The sequence below is a fragment of the Xiphophorus maculatus genome, chromosome 12 (genome assembly GCF_002775205.1).
Source record: "Xiphophorus maculatus strain JP 163 A chromosome 12, X_maculatus-5.0-male, whole genome shotgun sequence".
Classification (NCBI taxonomy): Eukaryota; Metazoa; Chordata; class Actinopteri; order Cyprinodontiformes; family Poeciliidae; genus Xiphophorus; species Xiphophorus maculatus.
This window is the reverse complement of record NC_036454.1, coordinates 6,258,946-6,266,219: the sequence shown is the minus strand read 5'-3', so window position 1 is coordinate 6,266,219 and position 7,274 is coordinate 6,258,946.

The following is a 7,274-nucleotide window of genomic DNA, read 5'->3' as shown; positions in this document are numbered from 1 at the left end:
AAAAACAATGCCACAAATAATAAAAGAAAGTCAAAAATTTGCCAGAATAAATCCTGGTCTGTGTGGACAGTCCCGTGTTTTATCTTATTTTTGCAAATTTACATTGACAGTAGTTGATGAAATATTAATCAGAATGCTCTGACAGTTGATCTCTTATATTGCTTTGCTGGCAAAAGGTTTGTTTACTCTCCATTTAAGGGAAATTGACTCGTTTTCTTCAGTAACTGAGTTTCTTGTGAAGGCATGTAATACTGCATATTTTGCTTTTCATAAGTACAGTTTTATTTAAACTTCTGACCTTTAGGTGTTTTTTTGCTTTTGCCTTTGAATTATTCTGTTCAAACCTCAGACACAATTTGACAAAGTTATAGTAGAGTACAAAATTAAATAACTTAAATAACATATTAACATGGTTCATGTGCATTTCTCCTAAATAAATTAAATGCAAATAATTATTTGAGAGCAAATAAAAACATAATCTTTTCTGAGATAGAGTTGAGAAACTGCAATACAAAAATTAACTAAAATTTCAAGACGGAATCTGAAACTAAAGTATCAACATTACCATGGTAACATCAATCAATATCAATATTTTGGATTGATTACCCCAATCTGCTTCCTTAACAGCTGTGCTACACCACTGTAATCGTTCAGGTAATCACCTTTCTTTGAATTTAAGCTCCTGGTTATCATTCTGTCCTTGTCACATCCTGCTGTTGCAGTACACATTTTACAGTTTTGCTATCCTACATGCCACCTGTCATTTTCTTATATTTTATTGTTGAATATGTTGCAACTTTATTTCCAAATTTATTCTACCTGCCTGTGACAGTAACTGACTAGCAAGGCTACACAAGCAGTCAAGTTTAATTTGCCACGACGCACAGTGAGGAGGACAAGTGGGGTTAAAAAAAATCTCCAAAACATGCTGTTATGACACTAGAGCAAAGAATACCGTAAGGGGGTCACCAAGTTTCTGTAATAATAATTAGATCTATAGGCCGGCTGCATGTAAACCTAATGTTAACTGTCAGGAATGGTAGAGGATCTATAATGCTGTGGGCCTGGTTTTTACTCGCCTTGCTTAGGTGTTTTAACCCAAACTTTTTAAAACACCAGAAGATATGTAAAAATCTGGTTGCCTCTCACAAAAAAGATGTAGGTGAATAAGCAAATTAGTGTATTCCAGAGCCGACAAGAAGATGGACAATTTTTAGACAAAAAACAACAATGAAAATAATTGCATATGTGCTTCTTTAACCTGTCTGATTTTTAGTTTATTCTTGGACTTAAATATGGAGCCGAGTTCTTCTTCTTCTGCTGTATTCTCTATTTACGGGAGGGATTTAGTGTGTGTAAATGGGTCTGTCGTCACAAAGAGAAGACTGTGGGCCAGAATGAATATAAACTACTGTGTGTCCATTTGAAAATGCTTTGCAGCATGATAGGCTTCCTTTGTCTCATTTGCTTTCTTTCCCTGTGTGTGTGTGTGTGTGTGTGTGTGGGTGTGCAGGCGTGTGTGTGTGTGTTCACTCTTTGTGCTTGTCTGTACATGCTGCTTGGCCACATTCCTTGTGGTCCGCCGAAGTTAACGTAATTTTCTTCTTTTCTTTTTTCTCTCTCCAGATAAACCTTGGCACTTCAACACACAGCATTCCGACTCTGACAGTTTGGCAGCTTTACTTAAGGTGAATAAATAAGATGCAACATTTCTTTCACATGCATGTATTTCTTTGCAGGGTGTGTGCAATTTAATTCTATTAGTGAGTCCTCACTGCTGTCATATGCAAGGTTAAGCTGAAGGTTATGTTGGGAATGCACAGCTAGGATGATTCAGAAAGTATCTGGGTATTCAAATACTTGTTCTTCCAATGAGAGGTTCTGCATGTGTGGCTAATAGGTTAGCCCAGCCTTTTTTTTAAATTATCTTAAAGGTAGAATTATTGTGTTCTTCCAGATATGTTTTTAGCATTGTAGAGCACAAAAAACTAACAATTCATTGGCAAACTGAAAAAAAGTACATATAAGACGGAAAGCAAAGAGCATGTGGTTTATAGACTTCATTATGAATAATTTTTACAATTCTCTCTTTATGTCCCATCAAACAGTTTGCATTTAAAACTAAATAAATCAAAAGAACTCCCACACAAACTGATCAATCAATGAGCATTAAAAGGGGGAGTGGTTTATGACACATTTGGACCAGAACTTAAACATACTTGAGGTTTGTCCAGCCATTTCAGACGACAATGGATGGAAAACGTTTTCAAACCTCTGTTAAATATACATTTTTTATGGAGAAAATCAAAAAGATTATGATAAAGGCAAAATTTAAAAATCAAAAGCAGTCCGGATATATAACTATGCACAAAGTTAACCAGCTTTAAATTCAATTTCTAGGTTTGTCTATCAGCATCCGACATCTTGACTTGGAAATATTTAGCTATTTTGTCGTTCCAAAATTTTTCAAGTCTATGAGACTGTGAACATCTCTTGTCAATAGTCTTCTTTCAGCTCCTTTCACATTGGATTTAGGTTTAAACTTTGGATAGGCCATTCCAAAACTTTGATTTATTTCAATGAAAGCCACTTTTTTATTGATTTGGACTCCATGTGGTGTTGAAAGCTAAAATCCCTCTTTATCTTCTGCTTTCTAACAGTCCGAACATGTTGTATTTGGAACGGTTTTAATCCACTTCAGCAAAAAACCTATAAAGAAAACAGGAGATTGTTGTCACATAACGAGCACAACGAGTACTTGTTGGATATTGCGTCAGATGTTTCAGTGTTGTTTCAGTCTTGCATTTCCTTCATCAGTTTTGGAAAACCATGTCGATTTTTTTTGTCATTGTGGTCTCATATTTTCCCTATGTTCTAAATTGTGAAATTGAATCAGAAAGCGTTTCTACAAAGTATTAGTTTTTGATCTACTTAATCCATATTTTACACCCTCCCAATATAGATCTACTTGTAGACAAACTGTACTGAATAAATGTCACACCGATGACAAAAAAAAATTGGGAAAGATTTGTCATATTTATTTAAGCCTCACAACTCTGACATTTAATCAGAAAGCCACTATGTATTTATTTGAACACTCCAGTAGTAATATCACATGTTTATGTTGCTTTTATTTTTATTTTTTTTACCCCTCCAGGGGGTCTTTTGTGGGCTCTAGTGTCCCTTATATGATAGCAGGCTGACAGGAAACGGGGAAGGAGAGGGGGGAAGACATGCGGCAAATGTCGTCGGGTCCGGGAGTCGACAGCCGCGTCAAGGACTGAAGGCCTCCAAATACGGGTCGCGTTAACCGCTACGCCACCACGGCACGCCCTTTATGTTGCTTTTGATGACGTGAAAATACATATGTATTTTGAGAGATCATTTCAGATTGGCAGCAAAAAAAAGTAAGTATTGTAATGACATTTACTGTCATGTAATATACTTTTTAATGTGTCAACGAATGCATGATCATTCTCTAATCTGTTTGTCAGTTTTAAAGTTGGCTTGCTATTTTTCCTGTCCCTGATTTAGTAAATGGGAAGCACTAATTTTACATTTACAGTCAGTTTTCAGAGGTTATCTCTCTTATTCTCAAAAACTCCACTGAGGTTAACAATAACCAAACTTTTTGATGCTCTGGTGACGGGTTTATGGCTGCCAGAAAGAACTCATCTTGGCAGCACATAAAGAGCAGTGGTGAGATTGATGTGTTTCTTTTTATCTATGGATATTCATTATGTCTTAATTATCTGTGATCTGTAATATTACATCATGTTTGGAGGGGGTTTGAGTCTAAACGGTTTGACCAGTGACAAATATATTCTGAATACCCAGCCAAAAGACTCAATGATGTTATTATAAACAAATAGCCATGACAACAAAAAACATTAAAATACCCAACAACATTTTTATCAAAGGCACAGGCAACTAAAGGCCGCAACAGATTTTTAGCTGCTTTAGTCATAACAGAACCCGTGATATGGATCTGATTTGAATCCTTTTAGTGTCCGTAAAATCTTCTATTCAGGCACCTTCATGCTTATAATCAGCAGATTTAAAATGAAAGAACATGCTTTTTTAGCCATAACAAATTCTGCATTCATGATTTTATAATACAGTAACTCTTCTGTTTTTTTACCCAAATATGTGATCCAGTGGTTATGTTAGGGAAAGGGGGGCTCCAATGAGTTTTATGATGCCTGAAGGTGTCTTGTTAATTTGCTCCAACTATTTACACAAATTTTAACAACATAGGAATATCATGCTGAACTTTATTCAGATAAAACAGTTTTGTTCCCCAGAAATGAAACAAAAGTTTTATTCACAGTGAATTGCAACGCAGAACTAAAAACCAGATCACAGTTAAAAAATGCACTCAGGATTTAATCCATAAAGACAAATTCTGTGGTCTACTCAAATTGACATTTTTGGTCATAATGGTAATTTTAACATTTTTAGGAAAAAGAGGAATGCTTGCAAACCTGAGAATACAAAGTGGAGTACAGGGTGGCAGCATCATGATGTGGAGTGGTGCACTTGAAAGAATAGATGGCATCATGAGTGAAGTACATGGAAGCACTGAAGCAACATCTCAAGATATCTAGAAAGTTCGATTTTATCCAAATGGGTTTTCCAAATGGACAATGACTTGAAGCATACCGTCTACTTAGTTACAAAGAGGCCTAGGAACAACAAAGTCAAGTTTATAAATGCCTACCACAAAGCCCTAATCTCAGTCTCATAAAAAAAATTGTGCATGTGTGTGTGAGCAAGGCAGTTACACTGGTTTGGTCAGGAGGAATGGGCCAAAATTTCAGCAAGCTACAGTTAGAAACTTGTGGTAAAATACCACATCTGAGCAAAGTGGGACTGTTTAAAATGCAATGGTGCAGCAAATGGTGGTGGCAAAACTGTTTGTCCTCTAAACTTTATGTGAAAATCTCAATATTCAGCTGGTGAGAGATGCTGTTTTTAACGCTACCATAATGAAAAAAGGGGCTGTGATTTTTCACTCATAAAGAAAAAAACATTTGAGTTTTCTCTCCTTTTGGCAGATATATGAAAGACAGATTTCCTCTCTGTCTTTGAAATGAATCCTAAGTCCCTGTGTGATGCCGGGATAATTTTCTCCTTTGCCAAAATAATCACTTGTCTCATTACATTAATTAAAACCATAACACCTTGGCAGACACAATGACTCAGAAGTTCTTGTGTCTTCTCCTATGGGGAAACATAGTGAGTCAAAGTGATTACTCAACCAAAGCATCTGCTTGCTGTTTGAAGTCTGTTCACCCTCTGAACGGCCACATCAGTGTCTATATAATGCAGATCATTTTTGGTTTCATAACCAACACAAAAGCTACCACTGTGTCACTTGGTGACCCCAGCAAACGCTGCTCATCTTGACAAATCGCTGCCTCTGGCCCTTTTTCTACCGTAACCGCCGCCACAATCTCTGAACTTTCAGCCCCTACACACACACACCTGTGCAGGCCCCTGAGCTTACCTGTGTTCAAAGCCAAGATAAAAGCTGACGCGTACACCCAGCCACCTGCATTTAACCAGCAGCCTCTGGAACGGCACGACCCCCTCCACCTCCACTGACATACACTGCAGTCATCTATCTTACTCAGCCTCCTGGGTCTCTAATTATGCACCGGGTGGGTGACTCCCTCTGGAATGTTTATTGTAACATCGTTTAGCTTTATCCTCTGTAAAAGATTTAAAAAGGGAACATTTAAACAAATGCAGAAGGAGAGAGGTGGATTGGACAATTTTTTATGCTCATCAAAAATCGTCTCTCACAATTGGTCTGTAAACAATGAACACTTAAATTTAACTTGGGGAAATCTGGACAAAGATTTCCAGTTAAATTAACACCCTAATTTAACTGGTGGTAGATCCGTCTTATCTGCTCAACTTCAAAAAATGTGTCCAACCGACAGAGCTGGGCAGAGTACCCAAAAGTTGTATTTAAGTAAGAGTAACACAACTTCAACATACTGACTACTACTTCATGTAAAAAGTAGCTGTCCACAAAATTACTCAAGTAATATATAAAAAAAGTATTTAGCAAACAGAAGATAAAAAAACTTGTTCAAAACATAAATTAATATTTTAAATTACACAATCAAATGGATCAAAACATAAAAGTCATGTGAAAATATTGGTATTTTAAGGACTAAAATGGAAATCATTCATATAAATTCTATAATTAAGAAATAACAAAACCAGACAAGTCTTTATTTATTTTAATACAGGACTTATTAAATTTGAACAAAAACTCCAGGTGAGTGTCTGTGTCTGGTGATTTTTTAGTCAAAACATGTTTGCTCTTCATTTAGTGCAGCTAGAGTGGGTAGAGAAACAAATTTTACTCAAGTAAGAGAAGCAATTCTTCATAATAAAATTACTCAAGTAAAAAGTACAGCGTAGTAAAAATACTCCTAAAAGTTTTTGGGGGTTTTTTCCCCAAAAGGTTACTCAAATAAATGCAACTCACTACTTACTACAAACTGTTTGTTTGTGTGTTTTGGGTGTAACATATCCAGAACTTAGAAAATACTTTCCTGGAATTTACAGGTTATTTCCCTTTAAGTACAAGCATAAAATCCCACTCTGTCCTCAAAGCAACTTAGAACATGTAGGGAAAATGCCAGGTTAAAAGTTATCTCACCATAAAGTTCACAAAGGTAAGCTCTACATTCCGATGAAAAACTTAGTCCAGGGAAAGTACCTTGTAGTTTGTGTGAAAAGTAACCTGCATGTCCCAGAAAAGCAATCTGTAAATTCAAGGAAGTAACTGAATAAGTTACAAAAAAAGTTCAATGTGGGTTCCAGGATAGCATGCTACAAGTTTGAGGTAAGCAACCTGAAACAACGCTGTAAGTTGTAATAAAATAACCTTAAGGCTCCAGTAAAGTAAGCTGTTACTTCTGTAGAAAGTACATTTCAGAAAAGTGCCTTGTAGGTTCTACGAGTGTAGTCTGTAAAGTCCAGAAAACAATACTGTAAGTTCTTTGAAAATACCCTTTACATACTAGTATAATATAAGTTGTTAGTTTTGTGGAAAATACCTTCCAAATTCAAGGAAAGGGCTCTTGGTTCCCGCAAAGTAGTATGTGACGCCACTCCATTTATGTTTACATTTTGTGAAGACGGAAGTTGCGCTCAGTGTCTTCTTCTGAGGCTTTTCTGTCATTTCCTTCATGAGTTCTTTGTGCAGCGCCACCACAGGCGAGGGGTGGAACAGGTTCTTCAAAAGGTTCCAA